Here is a 20772-nt window from a genome sequence, read left to right on the forward strand (position 1 = left end):
CAAGTTTTGTTTTATCTACCTTTACAACATATGTCATATGTCTTCTCTCCTAGTTGTTGTTATTCAGTTATCTTGGTCATGCTTAATTCTTTGTTACCTCAAATTAGGGTTGTCTTGATAAAGATACTAGAGTGATTTGCCATTTCCATGTTAATTTTACAGATAAAGAAACAGAGGCAAACAGGATGAAGTTACTTGACTAGGGTCACACAGACAGCAAGTGTTTGAGGATGGATTTGAATTTAAGAAGATGAGTCTTCCTGACTTCAGGCCTGTCACTCAGTCATGTACCTGCCCTATCAGCCTGGAAGAGGTCATTATCACTTTATGCCTAGATTATAACCGTGGCCTTTTGGTCAGTCTCCTTGCCTCAAGTGTATCCTCACTTCAGTCAATTCTCCACTCAGTGACCAAATTTATTTTTCTGAAATTCATGTGTGAACATTTAGTGCTCCTGTTCCTTCTACCCCCTCAGTTCATTGACTCCTTATTAAATAGAGGGAAAAAATATAAAATCCTCCATTTTGATTTTCAGATCCTTCACAACTTGGTCCCTTTTTACTTTTTTGGTCTTCTTACACTTTCCTGCCCTTTTCACATGCCACGTTCCAGTGATAGTAACCTTCTTATTGTTCCTTACACACAGTGCTCCATCTCTGGAAGCTAAGACTTTTATAGACTGTTCCCAAAGAGAGGAATATTCTTTCTTTAACCCTCTGACTTCCATGAATTTCTTCAGGACTCATTTCAAATCTTATCTTCAGCAAGTGGCTTTTTCTGGGTCCTTATATGAACCTCTCCCACAATACACACAACTAGGGCCTTCCCTCTGAGTCTACCTCCCATTTAATTATAGATGTGTCTATGTATATATTATATATATATATATATATATATATATATATGTGAGTGTGTGTATACATATATACACACATGCATGTTTGTGTGTATATGCAGCACAACCCTTGTATTCACATAATTGTTTTCATGCTAATTTCCCAATTAGAGTGTGAGCACCTTGAGGCTAAGTACCTTTTCTCTTTAGCGCAGTACCTGGCACATAATAAGTGCTTGGTAAATGCTTATTGACTGACTGGCTGACTTGCAGAGCTGCACGTCTTTAATGGAAGTTTCAGTAACTTGTCATAGATGTCATAACGAGTATATATAAAACTTAGGACTTAAAAATAGTTCTTCCTTTCTCTAAAGTTTTCTAAGAGGGCTAACTCTCACGTAAATAAATGGATGATTTATTTTGCGCCCATAATTCCTTTCATTATAAAAGCACTGTATTGGAAGTTAAAGACCCTAGGTTTGACTTACTGCTGCGTGACTTTCTATAGTACCTGTGATGTTTAGGGCAAATCACTTAACTTTATACTTGTCAGTTTCTTCAAATGTAAAAGCAAAAATGTTGAAATTGATAACCTCAGAGGTAATTTCCAACTTAAATATATGATTCTAGGATTCTTTGAATGTTTATCCGCACAGGAGAGAAAGATCAAAGTAGAAAAATGGGTAGACACTAGACATGCATATCTACTTCCCCTTTTCTCCCTTAGCTTCACTTGCTTTCTTCTGCCCATACATTCTCTCCAGATAGTCTTAAATTTCTTACTCCCTATACATGCACATTGAAACTCCTCACCATCTTTTCCATAGGTTTCCTTTTCCTAGCAATGGAAGGCAAAAGAGGTCTTGGGGCTGACTTGAAAAACTTATTACCTTTTTTTCTGCCTGTGATGGTTTTTGTTTTACAGGAAAACTTGAACAACCCCTCAGCAGGTTCGGGTCTTAATTACTAATTCAACAATTTCAGGGTAATCAGAATGCCTGAGAAGAGTCTCCCCTGTTCCTCCTATTTGGAGTCTGCAAGATACATTCTTGATGACAGTTTCCCAAATCAGAAATAAAGCTACTATGGTTTGCATCATTCATTCATTCTTTTCCCTCCTTCAACAAATCTATTTAAACCCCAAGTGCACAATATTATATTGAACTAGAGATTATGAGGAAAGATTTCAAAATTAGGATGCATGATTCCTGGCATTCATAAAGTCCAAATATTTAGATAAATTATAAATGTGTGAATATATACACATACATCCTCATATATATATACATATGTGTGTCTGCATATACATATGACAATTTGAAAATGATATACACAATACAATTTAAGAATATATGAAACTTAAAGATCAACTAATTGAGGGGTAGAATGACATAATAAACAGAATGCCAGACTTGGAGAAAGGAAGTTAAAAATTCTATTTAAAACTTACTAGATTTCTTGTTATTGTCAAATCACTTAACTTTTTAGTACTTCAATATCCATGCCTATAAAAAGAGATAATAATTCTAGTGGTGTTTATTTATAGAATTGTTGGGAAGTTTAAATGTAATATAATTTATAAAGTATTTTGCAAACTTTAAACATTCATATACATTTTATTATTAATTATTATATTTTAACAAAAGAATTGGAAACAGGTTGGCATGATGTATAAGGAGATAACCATGTAACTATGAAGACCTGGGTTCAGGTCTGGCTTCTTACAGATACTGTTTATGAGAAATTGGGTAAATCATTCAACTAAGGGCTCTGGGCAATTTTCAAAGACCATGAGTAAGAGAAGATGAGAAGCTGAATTTTAAAAAGGAAGGTTCTTCACACGGGATGGAGCTCCCTTTTTTGATGTAATCATGAGTTTAAACTTATATTTTATTATTTTTATTATTACTATTACCAATTACATAAAAATGTTCAGTGGCAAACAAGGGAATGATCATGATTGGATCAAATTACTGCAAAAAATATTAATGAAGCCTAGCTATTTGTAAAGCATTGCTCTGAGTTCTTTGAACAATAAAAATGGAAATGACACAGTTTTTGGACACAACCAGTTGCAATCTAGTAGGAGAGCATACAAGTAACTGAAACAGCAAAAAAGACAACAATCATGTGAATAGCAAGTGTGCAAGAAAAGTATGTAGTTATGAGTTTCAAACTGGAAGAGATCACCTTTATTTAGGAGGATTTAGAAAGATTTCATGTAAGAAGCTTCATTTTACCAGACTTTATAAATGGGCAGAATTTTACCAAGTAAAGAAGAAAAGTTGTGGGGATTTTCTAGGTATGAGATATGATATTACAGATGTAAAGGATGTGAGAAAGGAGGTCAAAGCTGGAAGAAAAGAATGCTTTTGGAGAAAGAAGAGAACTCCAGTTTAGTTAGAGTACTTAGGACATGTAGTATGCAAAAAGCTTTCATCACTTTAAAATACTTTTAATGGGGTCCAAATACTCTAAAGGAAGATTGTTCTCTATTATTGGAGTACAGGTAGGATTAGATGATGGAACATTGGAAATGGAGTAATGCAGGATGACATGCATTTTAATTTAAAGAAAATGATAAAACATCCATAGGTAATAATTGCAACAGTTCCAATTTATATAGCATTTTAATGTTTATTAAGTGCTTTGGTTACAGTAGGCCTAGAAAGGATATTGTTAGGGCAGTTAGAATTTCTGTTTTATAGATGAGAAAACTATGACTCAAATATAAAATGGCTTATCCAACATTACACATCTAGCATGCACAGAGAAGGAAATAAACAAATTGTATTTGGAATGTTAAAGAATAAAAACTTATTAAAATGTAAGGGACAGGAGAGATATTAGTGGGGTGAGGGCAGAGACAAACAAAAGGGTTTCAATATTACATCACACCTAAATACTTAAAATATAAATACAAATTATTTTCTTTTTTTAAAATTTTTTTCTCCTCGTTTTTCCCCTACCCACCACCCCAAAATAGCAGTCCCACAGGATATCCCCTCCTCCAATATGCTCTTCTCCCATACCCCTTTCGACTTTTCCAGTGGATCTCTATGCCCCAGTGCCTGTATATATTATTTCCCAATTACATGTAAAATAGTATTAATAACAGCATATATATGTATATATATTTGAATATTTGATTTTAAATCTTTGAATTCCAGATTATTCCCTTCCTCCCTTGTCACCTACCCTTACTGGGAAGATGAGCAGTTCAGTATAGGGTATAGGTTGTACATGTGTGGCTAATGCAAAACAATAACATAGTAGATATATTGTAAAAGACTGATTATATTTCCCTCCCTGCTATCCCACCTCCCACTTGTTCTATTCTCTACTTTGATCCTGTCCCTTTTCAAAAGTCCCTTTCCAACTTCCCTCCCTCCCAGCCCGCGCTCCCTTCCATCATCTCCCCTCTCATCCTCTTCCCCCCTACTCTCCTGGAGGATGAGATACCCTATTTAGTGTGTATTTCAGTCCCTCCTCAAGCCAAATTCAATGGGAATAAGGTAGACCCATTCCCTTTTGCCTTCCTATTTTTCCCCTCCATTGTAATCATTTTCCCTTGTGTCTTCTATATGAGATAGTTTACCCCATTTTGTCTCTCCCCATCTCCTCTCATTATATTCCTCACTCACCTCTTAATTTCACCTTTTAAGTATCATCTCTTCCTGTTAAATTGGTCCTGTGCCCTCTATCTATGTATACCTGTAAACATATATACACATATATATACATATATGTGTATATATACATATATATACATATACATATATATACACATATATATGTGTATATACACATATATATACATATATACATATGTATTCGTATGCCCATATACCCTCAGATATAGACACATACATATATTTCTATTCCCTTCAACTACTGAGAAAAGTTTCATAAGTTATAATTATTGTTTTTCCATGTAGGAATGTTAATAGTTCAACTTTGATAAGTTCCTTATGATTTATTTTCCCTGTTTACCTTCTCATGCTTCTCTTGCTTCTTGTATGTGAATGTCAAATTTTCTATTCAACTCTGTATTTTTCAACAAGAATGCTTGAAAGTCCTCTACTCCACTCAATGACCATATTTTTCCCTGAAACATGATACTAAGTTTTGCTGGGTAGGTGACTCTTGGTTTTAATCCCAGCTCCTTTGACCTCGGGAATACCATATTCCAAGCCCTTCGATCTCTCAGTGTAGAAGCTGCCAGATCCTGGGTTATCCTGATTGTGTTTCCACAATATTCAAATCATTTATTCCTGGCTGCTTATAATCTCTCCTTAATCTGGGAATTCCAAAACCTGGCTATCATATTCTTAGGAGTTTTCTTTTTGGGATCTTTTTCAGGAGATGATTGGTGGATTCTTTCAACCTCTATTTTTGCCCTCTGTTTCTAAAACATTAGGGCAGTTTTCTTTGAGATCTTGCTGGACGATGATTTCTAGGTTCTTACTTTGATCATGACTTTCAGGTAGTCCAATAATTTATAAATTATCTCCCCTGGATCTATTTTCAAGGTCAGTAGTTTTCCCATGATGTATTTCACATTGCCTTCTATTCTTTCATGTGTTTGTATCTGTTTAACAGCATCCTGATTTCCCATAAAGTTATTAGCTTCTGTTTGCTCCAATCTAATTCCAAAGCAATGATTCTTCTCATTGAGCTTTTGAAATTCTTTTTTTCCATCTGGCAAATTTGACTTTTTAAGGCATTCTTCTCCTCATTGCCTTTTTGAGCCTCTTTTGCCATTTGAGTTAGTCTATTTTTTAAGGTGGTATTTTCTTCAGTCAGGCTGCTGACTCTCATTTCATAATTTTCTTGCATTGTTCTCATTTCTCTTCCCAATTTTTCCCCCACTTCTCTGATCTGCTTCTTAAGGTCCTCTATAGCCTGTAACTAGCTCATATTGTCCTTTGAAGCTTTTGGTGCAGGAGTTCTGACTTCACTGTCTTCTTCCTGTTCCATGCTTTGCTCCTTTTTGTCCCCAAAATAGGAGTCTAATGTTGGAATCTTCTGTCTGCTTTGTTTCCTTTGCCTGGTCATGTCACCCCTCAGTCACTTGACCCCTGGGCTTTTTGCCACAGTAGGACTCTGCCACAAGACAGGGGAGCTTTTGTCCCAAACACTGGGTTTTTCTCAGCTGCTGGAGGTATTATATGGGTGTCCTCTCTGCCGTCTCCACACACTCTGTCAAGCTGGACACCCCCCCCAGGACCTCCACCCTAGTCTGCAATCCAGATCCAAGAAATTTAAAACAAGAGTGATTACCCCTCATACTGGTGCTTGGTCTCCCTACACTCTGCAGGCCAGGAGCTGAAGCTGCCACGTGTTGCTGCCTGGCTCTGCTGGGGTCTCAGTGGCTTCTCACCCTGGGGGCAAAAGCCATGCACTCCCACTTACTGGGTACTTTGTGCTTCGCATCTATTTGTTGATAAATCTATAAAGGTCCATAGCTGCTGCTGATCTCGAGGCCTTCTGGCCAGCTGCTGGTCAGGCCCACCCTGGGGCTAATGCCTGAGTGTTGAGCTGGGCTTGGCTCCCAGTGTGCTGCACTGGCTGATTCCTGCTGGGCTGTCTTTAGTGGGAGGTTAGCTTCTCTTTGTCATTTTGTGGGTTCTGGCAGCTCCAAAGTTTGTTTAGAGTCCCCTTTTTCATGGATATGGGAAGGTGGAAACTGGAGCAGTGGGAGGTCTTGCTTCTACTCCTCCATCTTGACTCCACCCCCCCAATTTATATTTTCTATAAAAATTACATGTTTATATGATTCCCATGAAATTATATAACATGCTTGCCTTGTGAAAGACTGTTAACCTGCATCTATTTTCTAGAGGGAGTTTTAATGCTCTTTCAATATTTTAATGGCTTGTGATTGTTTTGACCAGTGGATTAAGATGAATTTCACAATTTATTAGAGTTATTGTCACCAATTAAATTGTTCCCTTAGGATATAAGCATCTTTCTGTTAGAATTTTAGCTCTTTTGATTGATTCATAGAAAACCTAACAACTAATTGCAGGTAATTCTCTAGACATACTACATATTTCTTAAAAATTCCAAATTAATGTGTATCAATTCCATATTCTTACAAATAAATTCCCTTTTCTCCTAGTTCATAAATAAAATTTTATCTACACTTAGAATACTAAATATTTAGTATCAGGGTTTAAAAGGTTGTCTTATTTGGCTCTCTACCTTCAGTCACCAACACACAGAGATGTGCTTGTATATGTGTGTGTATATACACATATATACATACATATATACATGTGTACACATTTGTTTGTATAATATACCCACACATATGTATGTCTATGTATAATTACACATGTAGGGTTATATTTTTCTTTTTATGTGTTTATTCTAAAAATATATCTGCTCTCTTAAGACTATGCTAAATATAACTGATTTAGGTACATGGTCTACACTACACCTATTATTTCTTTTGAATACTTTTTTTTCTGAAGGGAAAAATGTTTTATAATCATTTGACATTTAATATATGTTATATGACTAAGAAATAATTAGGAAATGAATACAAGAAATGGAGTTTTGTCTCATTTTCATAAAATATGAGAGCAGAAGGAGTACAGCTATTCAATATACTAATGAGTATTATATAGGCCCAGAAAGAAATGACTCAATGAAGTATGGCCTTTTGTGATGTTAGACTTAATAATGTCCAATAAAAATACATTTATTTCTTATTAAACAGATAGGCCAAGGGAATTAGTAAACCATCTAACTTTGCAATCAATCAACAGGTTTAACTATATTTCAGCAAAACAGTTTAAAAAAAAGTCTTTCATGTTATTCTTCTAGAAAAGTTGGATAAATAAGGATCATACAAGAAAGAATTTAAGTGAAAATGGATCTGTTGGAATGACTGTATCCAAAGAGGAGTAATTAAATATTCAATGTTAACTTGAACAGAGGTCTTCAGTGGCATGCTCTAAGTAGCTCTGCTTAGATTATTACCTTAATTGCCTTAAAAAGGCATTATTACCTTAATGGCACCATGTGCCATTTAAAAATTCTCTTATCAATGACTTGAAAAAGGGAATAGTTATGTATATATTAAATTTCAGATAATGCAAACCTGAAAGGATAAGTAGAACATGGGATGGTAATATCAAATTTCTAAAGATCTTGGCAAGCTCCAAAATTCAGCTGAATCCAATGAGATAAAATTTAATAAAGAGAGATATAAAGACATATGTGAGTTAAAATATTCAACCTTTTAACTACAGTATGGCTGAGGTGTGATTTGATGGAAGTTGTTCTGAAAAATATTTGTTGTTTGGTGAACTTAGTATGAATCAACATTGTGATTTAACACCCTTCTCCTTCCTCCCCCCTAAATTCCCCAACATGCCTAACGTGACTTTCAAAGTTCAAATTTCAAACAGGCCCTGTAGTAGCTCTGTCAGGAAGCAGACTACACCTCAGGAAATTTCACTTCAACTTTCACCTAACAGACAACCTCAAGAAATTCTACATCAGGAATGTTTACCTCATAGGCTCAAGAACTTTCACTTCTTGAACTTTTACTTCATGAGCTTTCATCTAAGGAACAGCAGATGCCTGAGTGAGGGGAAATTGAAGGACAATTTAACCCTCCTCCCCAATTGTTTCTGGAAGCCTGGCCTACTTGCGCTGATCAAACATGGTCATGAGTTGTGGTTGTGGGTGAGAAAGAGTGAGCACAAGCCTTGTGAAAGTGGTGCTGCAAGGAGCAGGAACATTTTTGGGATAGTGTGGCTGGGGCTTAGGGGAGGAAGAGATGAGACCCTGAGGTTGGGCACCCAAACAGAATTCAGAAAATAACAGTAAAGAGGACTTGATGTCTAGGGCAAGATTATCCACAATCTGGGTTTAAAACTTGACAATAATAATGAGCTTCTCAAAATAAAATAAAGCAAAAATAAAAATAAATAAATGAAGGAAAAAGAACCCAGCCATAGATATTTATGAAGATTTGGGTTCATATTCAGAGGACAATAGAGTGGTTAAAAAAAGTTACTTCTACCCCAAAGAGTGATGTCAGATTGTCACAACCCCCAAAAGAAATCTTGAAAAAACTTAAAAAAGGAATAAAAAATCAAATAAGGGATATAAAGGAAAAATTAGAAAAACAATAAAAGCCATCCAGAAAATTATTAAAGTAAAATTAGTCAATTGGAAAAAAAGATATACAAAATCTTAAGGAAGAGAATAACTCCTTGAAAGCTAGAATTGGGAAGAGGAATCAAATGATGTTATAAGATATCAATAATTAATAAAAATAGAAGAAATAGAAAAGTATGAAATATCTCATTAGAAAAACAACTGATCCAGAGAACAGATCGAGCAAAGATCATGTAAGAATTGTTGGACTACCTGTAAGTTTTGATTAAAAAAATATCTTTATATGATCTTACAAGAAATTGTTAAGGAAAATTGCCCTGAAGTTCTAGAACAAGAGAATAATGTAGAAATAGAAAAAAATGATCTACCATTCACCACCTGAAAGAGATGCCAGGAAGAAAACTTACAGGAATGTCATAGCCAAGTTTTAAAACTCCCAGTTTAAAGAGAAATCTTGCTAAGAACAAGAAAAAGCAATTTAGATACTGAAGCAAAAGACTCAGGATTTCACAAGACCTATCAGCTTTTACCCTAAAAGACTATAGATCTTGGAACATTATATTTTGAAGAGCAAAGGAGCTGAGGTTGAGACCAAGAATAACTTACCTAGCAAAGCTGAATATACTCTTGAATGAAAAGAAAATAGATATTTGATGAACGGAAAGATTTTTGGGTATTTATAGCAAAAATATCAGAATTCAATGGAAAATTAGATATAAAATATGTAGAAGAAATATAAGGAAACATTAAAGACTAATTATAAGGCAATTATTAAGGTCAAACTGCTTACTTATGAAATATGAAAATGTTATCAGTATTCTTAAACCTGTTATCATTACTAAGGTAGTTTGAAAAAAAAAAGTAGGGACTGAGTTGTGAATGATGGGGTAATTTAAAAATCAAAATTAGGAAGAAAAAGGTAAAAAGAAGGAATTGCTTCTTAAAAATGAAATGGAAAGGTAAAAAATCATACAGAACAAGCAGGTGGAAGTGGAAGGTTGGTAATGTTGAGAGCTTGTTTTTATCTGGGTTGAAGAGGAAATATGTATATCTGGTGAGGTTTAAAAGTCTTCTGAATATATAGTGAGGTGACAAAACTAGGGCTAAGGGTGAGGAAGAGATTTTTAGAATGGAGTATAGATTAAGATTAAGAGGGTGAGGGGATAATTAAGGTAACAGGAATGGGGTAAAAATAGAGGCCGAGAAGAAAAAATAGCGAAAAAATTAATTGGAGAGAAATTTACAATTAGTAACTACAACTTTGAATGTGAATGGGATGAATTTACCCATAAAATCAAGATGGCTAGCAGGGATTAAAAACAGAATTAACAAATGTTGTTTACAAGAAACACATTTAAGAATAAGAAATACACACAGAATTAAAATAGAGGTCTGGAGTAATACTTATTATGCTTCAGCTGATGCAAAAAGGCAGGGATAGCAATTATGATCTTGGACCAAATTATGGCTAAAATAGATTTAATTCAAAGAGATAAACAGGATAACTACATTTTGATAAAAGTTATCATAGACAATGAAGCACTATCAATACTAAATTGATATGCACAAAATATTATAACCTCTATATTTTTAAAAGAAAAGTCAAATGAATTACAGGTGGAGATAGATAGTAGTGCTATAATAGTAGGGGACTTTAATCTTTCCCTCTCAGAACTAGGTAAATGTAATACCCTGTAGCAGCAAGCACCCCAAGCGTCCTCAGGGTTTGCAGCTACCACAGGTTCTTGGATCTGCTTTGTTAAAGGAAAGCAACTCAAAATGGGTTAACAGGCTTACTTTAATCAGTCAGACATATATCGTTTACCTTGTTCAGGAGAAAAGGTCAGCACCCTGAACCTCAAAGTATACAGGCATAATTATCAAGACAGAAACATCAAGTAGACAGATTTCCAAACTGTCCAACCATTACATCCATACCCAGTCAACATCTGGGTTTCCCCATTCTGGGTTTTTCAAAGCCGGGGGACTCTCAACAACGGCTTCCCAGAATTCAGATCAAATCACAGAACACTTCTCAAAGTGAGTCCCAAAACAAAGCTACACATCAGGGCTTATATAGCCTTCTCCTGGCTCAGAGAATGTAACAACCTTATTGACTCACTGGCCAATCAAGAAGCATCTACTGAAAAACAAGCCTCCCTCCCCAGGCTTCTGGTGCACTTTAGCCTAGGGGCAGGGAAGATCTTCCAAATTTGCATTCCCATTACATACCCCCACCCCCAATAAGAAAGAAGTTAAGGAAGTAAAAAAAAATTTAGATAAGATAAATAAGGTTGATATCTGGAGAGAATTGAATGGAAACAGACAGGCATGCATTTTTTCCTCAGTGATTCATAATACCTTTACAAAGGTTGATGATATATTAGTATAAAAATTTTTATAGTTTAAAGCAAAAAAGCAGAAGTATTCAAAGTATCTTTTTCAGATCATAATGAAATAAAATTACCAAGACTGGCTGAAAAGGAAATAGAATATCTAAATAGACCTATTATATTTCATTTTATTTTATTGTTTTGCTTTTTTGAATGAGGGAAGGCAGAGCAACTGGGGTTAAGTGACTTGCCCAAGGTCACATGGGTAGTATTAAGTGTCTGAGGCTGGATTTGAACTCAGATCCTCCTGATTCCAGGTCCACTGTGTCATCTAGCTGCCCCCTAAATGGATCTATTATTAAAAAAGAAATTGAGTAGGATATAAAGGAGCTTCCTAAGAGAAAACCACTAAGGCTGGATGGCTTTACAAGTGCATTCTATTAAACATTTAAAGATCAACTAATTCTAATATTAAAGATTTGGAAGTATAAGTAAAAATGCTACTGTCACCAGCATTATTAAATATTTTATTGGAAATCATAGTAATAGTAATAAAAGCAAAAGAAATGGAAGGAATCACAATAAAGAATGAGTTAACAAAACCTTCTCTTTTTGCAGACAATATGATGATATACTTGACAAGTCCCAATGATTCAGATAAAAAGTTACTTTAAAATATCAATAATTTTAGCAGAATACAAAGTAAATCCACATAAATAATCAGCATTCATGTATATAAAAAAAACAAAACCCTTCAAGAAGAGGTAGTAGAAGATACCTTTTTTTCTCTTTTAAAGCAATTGGGGTTAAGTAACTTGCCCAAGGTTACACATCCAGTAAGAAGACACCTTTAAAAAAAACCCTTTAGATTGTGTAAAATACACAGGAGTATACCTGCCCAAACAAACCCAGGAACCACATGAATAAAATTATAAAAACTTTTTATATAAATAAAATTGTATTTAAGTAATTGGAGAAATATTTTTTTTGGGGGGGAAGGTAGTGCAAATATAATAAAAATGACAATTTTACCCAAACTAATTCATATATTCAATGACCTTCCAAATAAAATATGAAAAAATTATTTTATTGAATTAGAAAAAAAATTACAGATTTTATTTGGAAAAACAAAAAGTCAAGCATCTCAAAGGAAACAATGAATAAAGAGTAAAGGAAGAGGAGGTTTAGCAGTATCAGGTCTTAAACTATATTATAAGACAGTAATTATCAAAACTGACTGGCTAAGAAATAGAAAGGTTAATTAATGGAATGGAATAGACATGCAGTTTTCAGCAGCAAATATATACAATAACCTTGTATTGTAGAAGTGTAAAGACTTAAAATTTTGGTATAAGAGTTCATTTTTGGTAAAAATTTTTGGGAGAATTCGAAAGCAGTATTGGGGAAAATGGGCAAGAAGCAACCATTTACCAAGATATGGTCAAAGAGTATACATGGCATATCTATAAGAGAGATATTACAAGAAAATTTGAACAACACAGAGCATATTAGTTATTGGACCTATATATAGGCAAACAATTTATGAATGAACAAGAGATAAAGAGCAATGTGAGGAATAAAATGAATAATTTCAATTGTATTAAATTTAAAAAAGGGTTTTTCCAAAAAAAAATAATGTAGCCAAGAAGGAAAGCAGAGAAATATGGGAAAAATTATAGATATTTTCTCAGATAAAGGTTTCATATTTCAGATATGTAAAGAACTTTGTCAAATCCCTAACAGTATGACATATTCAACAATTGATAAATGGTCAAAGGATATGAACAGATACTTTTCCAATGAAGAAATCAAGACAATCTGTAGTCATATAAAAATGTCCCAAATCATTGTTGATTAGAGAAATACAAATTAAAATAACCTTAAAATATCATTTTACACTTACCAGAATGGTAAAAATGTTTGAAGGGAAAAGCAACAAATGTTGAAGGGTATGTGGAACAATTGGGACACGAGTTCATCATTGGTGAAACGGTTTACTGATCCAACCATATCAGAGAAAAATTTGGAATTTTGACTAAAGAATAATTAAATTACCTATACCCTTTGACCCAATTATTGGGTCAAATTATTGGGTCATTATTTGACCCATTATTATTTCTACTTACAAAGAAAATTAAGGTATAAGGGAAAAAAAACCCTATGTGTTCTAAAATGTTTATGGCAGCTCTCTTTGAGGTAGCAAAGAACTAGAAATTTCATGAATGACTGAATAAATTGTGATATATCATTGTGATGGAATGTTATTTTGGTATAAGAAATGATGAACTTAATGATCTTAGAAAAACATGGAAAGGCTTGCAGGAAATAATGAGGAGTGAAATGAGCAGAGCCAAGAAAACATTTTACAGAAATAACAATATCATCTTAAGAAAGAGTAGGTTATTTTGACTCTTACAAAAACCCAAATTAACCATATAGGACACATGAAGAAGGACACTATTTGTGTCCAAAGATAGAACTGATAAATAGAAATATGCATGAAATAATTTTTCATATATACCTATTTGTGTCTAATGCTGATCCTTTCTAGGGAGGTATAAAGGTAAGAAAAAAAAAGAAATTTGCAAGGATAATGTAGTTGTATATTTAAGAGGAATAGCAAGTTGTACATAATAGATTTGCAGTTTCATGTGTAATCATCTTTTTTATTATACTTTGTTTTGGAAATACTTACTTTATTTCATAAATTAAAACTAAAGTTCAAAAATAATTTTATTTACCTGTTAGTTGTTTTGTGAGTCAAAATAACAATATGCAAGTAAGTAGTTTGTCAGATACACGTATTTATAACTATTCCATTTGTTATTAATTTGAAATAAAGTATCTAAAAACTAGAAAAAAATACATTGAGAGGCACAGTGTTTAGTACAAAGGGAGTAATCATGCTTCTAATCCCTGACCTGGAAAGACTACAAGTGTATTGTTTTTAATTTATGGGACTAGAATTTAGGAAAGATACTGATGAACATCTGGAATAGGTGACCAAGATAATAAATGGCATCAAGATCATGCTATATGAGAATGACCTTTATACTGGAAATTATAATCAAAAATGACTAACAAGAAGCTGATACCAAAAATATTTAAGGAGATAGTTAAGTGACTACCTAACTACCTTTGATGAAGTCAGATTACCTGGCCTGCATTCTTTAGCTCAGAAGGAACTGGCAGATTTGATTGCTAAACCACTGTTAATGATAGCTGAAAAATCATGACAAAGAAGAGAAGTTTCAAAAGATCAGACAAAGTCAAATATCCTGATTTTCAAAAAGAAGAAGATAATGAAAGCTGCAAGCTATAGGGCAGTTTGCTTGACTTTGATTTCTGAGGAAATTCCGGAAGAGATAATTAAAGAGATGGTTTTGAAATGTGTAGAATGGGCGTGATAACTACAAAGAACTCGCATCAAGAACAAATCAAGCCAAACAGCTGTGTTTCCTTCTTTGACAAGATTAATAAATTAAGAGAGGAAGAGAATGCTGTGAATGTGGTTTACTTAGATTTTTATCAAAGCATTTGACGAAGGTGCTGAAACACACATGTAGGGAATTCATGTAGCCACGGGTACCTCCTGGCTCTGGGAATTCTTTTCTCCCTTAGGAAACTCCCTAATCAGTTTACTTTTGCTAGGGCAGAGCTGATGGCTGAGTTTCTCTTTTGCTTATAAGACACAGTATCTCAATTGTGGGGTCTCTTAATCCCTGGGCTAGGTAAAGCATGTTCCTATTTAAGACTGGCAGGCAGACTCCACTATTGATTCCAGTTTTTTAACTTCTGCTACCTCTTCCAACCTTTTGAATCTCAGAAAATAATAACCCTATCTGTCCCATCTCCTAATATTCACTCACATAATATCAGGAAAGTATAAATTCAAGAGAAAAAAAGGAAACAATCAGAGAATGTCTGTGTATGCTGTGAAATGGGGAAAGAGTCCCTTCCCAATAAACCTCCACATGAAGTCAAATTAGGGAGGGCATATTGCACATTCTCTAACAAGTGGGTCTACATTGATCATTCTCCCATTGTGTATGCAAAGTGGAAACCCTAGAAGTTTTTCCAATATACACAGCAATAGAACATAAATGTCTCATTTTCCTATTATCTGACACAAAGTGGTGTGCAAAACGGCTAGAATGAAATTAAATAATTTTGACCTATAATAATCCTTACAACTATGTGTATTAAATTTTAGCATCCAGTATGGCCTCCTTTTCTGCAATAGCTTTTTTTTTTACATAAGCAATCAGGGTTAAGTAACTTGGTCAAGGTTACACGGCCAGTTATTTCTGGGTGTGGTGCTGGATCTGATCCAGGTCATCCCAACGCTGGAGCCAGTGCTCTCACTCGTTAAGCCACTGCAATAGCTTTAAAATATATTTTCTTATTGAGATTTTGCCACAAGATTTTGCCACATATTTAAAAATTCTTCATTATGAAACTATACTTTTATCACATTGAATACTAGGTGTAACTTGGACAGACAGTGCATTTAGCCAAGTATAGCCTTGATTATAGTGGAAAGATTTACAATAGTGTTAAATCAGGTAAATTGCCAATTCATGGAAGCCTTGAGCAGTGTATCCCAACCAGAATATATGGATTGATTTGGAAGAATAGCTTCTGTAATATCTAGCAAGGTGTGAGGTCATATTACAGTGGTATATTATTATAGTATACCTCCATTTCCGAATTTGTGTAATTCTGGAATGACTCTGTACCTCCGTACATCAATGCATTTATTAGAATTCATCATTCCTCAATAGAGAAAAGACTTTTAGAGAAAAAGTGGATTTCATCTGTAAAAAAAAAAAAGAAAAAAAAACATCTTTTCCTATTCTTCTGCGTCCTAGTGTTTTTCTTTCTTGCCAATGACAAGAATTTTATTTTTTTTCTTTTCTACATAGCTGCTAGTTCTTCTTTACTGGTATTCTTGCTGTTCTTCAAAAAGCCTGTAGAGGAAACTCTTCAATTGCCAGATCCCTCTGAAAGTCATTGCTTATTTTCTGAACATGAATTAGACTATTTCTAAGCAATAGTTTGTCAGTTTTTTAGAGTTGTTTTTTTTCTTTTCTCCTGTCTTTTCCTTTCCATTTTGATGCAACAGATCTTAATTCATTATGTGCTTGAATGACACTTGAAATGTTTGACTTCCTCAACTCCAACAGACACAGAAAATCTTGAGAAGTCATTTAAAGGCAATGTTAAAGTACAACAACTCTTGCCCATTTCCTTGGAGTAATTAATGTTCATTTTTTTTTATTTTTTAAAAGCAATCGGGGTTAAGTAACTTGCTCAAGGTTACATGGACAGTTATTTCTGGGTGTGATGCTAAGTATCTGAGCCCGGATTTGATCCCCAGGTCATCCCGAGACTGGAGCCGGTGCTCTTACTCGCTGTGCTACCTGGCCACCCCAATGTTCAGTCTTAAAAACCACAAAAATAACAACACAAGAAAGCAACGATTAACATGTGTGTCATTAAATCTACACACAACTAACAAAGAAATAATTAGAGGTGGGTAAATAAGTTTAAGCATCTCTCATGTGTCCTCAGTCAAATATTTCATGTTAGCCTAGAGTTATTAGAAACACACACACACACACAAACACACACATCCATTGCTCTCACAAATTGAAATCATGCAAAATTATTGCTTGTCCCAAGTTTTTGCATATCAATGTAATAGACAAATGCAAAATTATAAGTCATTAATGGGAATAAACATTTATATAAGATCTATGAAATTCCAGGCACTGTATGCTTAATGTTTTACAAATATTACCTGATTTGATTCTCATAACAACCCTTCAAAGTGGGTGATGCTATTATTCTCATTTTACAGTTGAGGAAACTGAGGCAATTAAGTGACTTGCTTGAGACCAAATTTGAATTAAGGTTTTTCCTATTCCAGGGTCAGCAGCATGCTTTCCACTGTGCTACTTAGCTCTTGGTAGGTAAGGGTACTCTAGCTTCAATTAGTCAATGTCCCATTTTATTGTCCCAATAAGTATTATTATGGACTTGATAATCGTCTTTATAAAACTAGTGAGTGTTTATCTTCTCATCAACTCATATAAACTTCTCTGGCCACTTCAACTCCTTATCAATCATGTCCAACAAACGTATTGTAATGTAGATTCATTGAGGGTATAAGTAAAATATAGAGTTCACTCTATTTACAAAAGCACATTGAATACTTCTTTGTTAACCCGTAATAGTATTATTTTTATTTGATAAATATTCTAAGTATCTACTTATATTGCTGACTTAAGAGCAAGATAAGGAAAGTCCCCAAAAGGCTTCAGAGTAGATGTACCATTTTTGGTTCTGAAAAAGGTGATTTGCAAAAATAAAAGTATGGAAGATTTCAGCAATTTCTCATAAACCTTTTCTAACAAATAACTTGTGTTCTTGTAAGCGACCTGTATCTTTTCTATAGTGGGGACCTAGGAACAAACTATGTAATACAGAAATCTTCAAATTTCAGGAATTCCTTATTTGTTTTTGCCTTTAACAAGATTTTTCTTTTGTAAATGCCAACTTTCATCTTATATGTGTTTTATTCCTACAGTATTTCTCTTTGTGTACCTACACTGAATCTATTTTTTGCACTGAGACGACATTACGTACATAAATATTTCATAAATCTATTAGACAACATTAATTTTCTATGGGTAAAAATACAAAACAGTTTCCAGCAACACAATTTTAAAATATAGCAGTGGCATAAAGGAAAAATACATAAGAAACAGGACAGTTTTGTATGTGTGTGTATCTATTTATTTTTGTAACTGATTCCACTAGGATTTCATTAAATACCACTAGGGGGTAAGATAAGAATATTCTGACCTTTACATCAAGGTCTTAGTAAGTAAAAAGTTCTCCTTAGCTAGTAAAGCAAAAAAAAGTACTGAGTACTTATATACATTAATCATGAATAAGTTATTTAAGATCAAATGGATCTGTCCAAAGGGGAAAACAGAGCAAGAACTTATCAAGCAAATGAATAGTTTCATGTTGTGTTCATAGATGCTGCTATGTTTAGTAATCTGAGTGACACACTAGAATTATAAATTATTCCTATGAACTGTTGTGCACTCCTTTGTGATCTCATTTTTTTCTTTCCATGCTTCTTTATGCAATCTAAATCAATTTCTTCTATAGAAGTGAAAATCTCATTGGAGATCAAATGATTAATTTGCTTCATCAAAAATTTCTTTTAGATAAATTCTACTTTTTTTGCATTGCTTCCCATAATGACTCTAGTTATGAACTATAATTAAACTAGACCTTGTTGATGTATAATTCCCACTTTATCAAATTCTTCTCTCAGTTTCCCAGGGATTTTCCAAATCAAGCATGTCTACACAAGATTATGCAAAAAGTACATCTTCTTGGACACTGCCTCTCCACTTCAGTCAGGGAGAAATCCAGCTAGAGTAGAATATTGTGCCACTACTGTGGTGTTTAAAAAAAAGGTTTGAGACATAATTTCTGGGTAATTTAATATTTTATTAATAATGTCAGCATTTTAGCAAAAGGACAATCATTTGGCCATCTCTCTCTTATATCAAAGATAATCATGGTGGTGGACCCACAGCTTATATGTTCTTTTGCAAGAAGAGTATTAAAAAAATCAACTCTGGTTGGTTAAGAACTAATGAGAGAATTAATTTCACAATGAGGGGCTGGACCTGAATTTTGATTGTGCTATACACTTCTAAGTTCCCCCAAATCCTTGTATAACCTATTCAAAGAAATTATGCTCTACCTAAGACTGAGCAGAACACAATGGCTTCCCCACCTAGGTGGAGTCCAGATAGAGGAGAAGGTTAGCTCAACTTTCAGAGAATGAAGTCTTAAAATGAATATTAAGCAAAGGGAGAAATCTAAGTCATTGGTTGTTAATAATCATTTCTTTCATTACCTAATTTGATTCTATTGAGAAGCATGGTCTCCTCAATAAATAATTAACTGATGTGATAAACACTTTATGAAGAGGTTCTAACTGTGGGGCTTATGAGGGGAGACAATGTGAGGGAAAAAGGGAAAGATGGATAGGCACTTTGACAAAATCAGAGAGGGCAATACCCTTTGATAACATTTTGACAAAAATCAAAAAGGGTAATTCCTTTTGATAAGTAGAAATAGAAAAGGGAAAATATGCAACACTAAAATCAAAGTGTCATCCCTCTAGTTCTTTGGAAACATCTGATGTAGCTCTCTGGTTTGGGTGTGGTCTCAGAAGTTCTTCTCTTGGTCAGGTCACTTGTAAAAATTATCTTCTCTGCTAAAGATTTCCTACAAAATTGGTCATAACACAATTTTAAATTTACATGCCAGTAATCAGGTCAGATTATGAACATTAGCTCAAAACTTTTGTTCCACAAAATTATGCCACCTCTGATTAGGTAAAAAGCCATTGTATTTTGGGAGTTGGACCAGAATGGATGTAGGGGACTACCAATAGAAGAGATGACTGATGTCAAACTTCATCATTATAAACATTTTTGTATACTCCCAATTCTTGGTTTTATTCACTCAGAAGTAGTAAAATAAAATGTAAAGCATTAAGTAGAATTTCAGTTTTGATAGAGACAGCCTTTCAGTTGACTCCAGAAATACCTGGTTTCAAGTCATTTAACCTTCAGAGTATGAGCTGAAGTATTACTGTGGATCTGCATTAGCAGAGGGAGTTGTGTGCAACAATGAAATCACAAGGAGAAGGACTAGACCCTTATAGAAAATTCTGAGGTAAGAAAACTGCCTGTATTAATGCATGTTGCACTCACTTTGCAATTTATAGGTTTTGAGAGTTGCCAAGGATCCTGAAGGTTTTAATCACTTGCTTATATCCAATATTTGTCAATGACAGGACTTTTACACTGCTTCTACATCAAGTAAAAAGCAAACAAAAAGAAATGTTAGTCACTTGAAAATAATAATACATCCAATTAAAATCCTTTTTGTGACCAGATATTGTAATCCTTATTAATATCTTCCCAAGCAAATATGTTCCTGCTTCAGGAGAATACATTGGGCACAAATGTACATCTCTTTAGGAAAGACTGAGAGTGCTTAAATCATGTTGAAAACTACACAAAAAAGAGTGTGTGCAGAAAGTTATTTTTGGTCCAGCACATAAAAAATCTCTTTTGTATGTCATATGTGCAAGTTTGACCTGTTGAAATTCACTGCATGTCATGGCATCTTTTATTATTTTTTCCCTTCTGTTCACTTTACCCTGCCACTGTGGCAGAAGTGAGTAAAGGAGGAAAGTGGGAGAAGAAACAAATCCCTCATCTCCCCTGCCTTCCTCTTCCTCCTGTTCCTCCCTCCCTCCCTCCTTTCTTCTTTCTTCCCTTCCTTCCTTCCTTCCTTCCTTCCTTCCTTCCTTCCTTCCTTCCTTCCTTCCTTCCTTCCTTCCTTCCTTCCTTCCTTCTT

Source organism: Petaurus breviceps, unplaced genomic scaffold (assembly GCF_028583685.1).
Source record: "Petaurus breviceps papuanus isolate PSGF00001 unplaced genomic scaffold, PetGlider_PUasm1.0 419, whole genome shotgun sequence".
Classification (NCBI taxonomy): domain Eukaryota; kingdom Metazoa; phylum Chordata; class Mammalia; order Diprotodontia; family Petauridae; genus Petaurus; species Petaurus breviceps.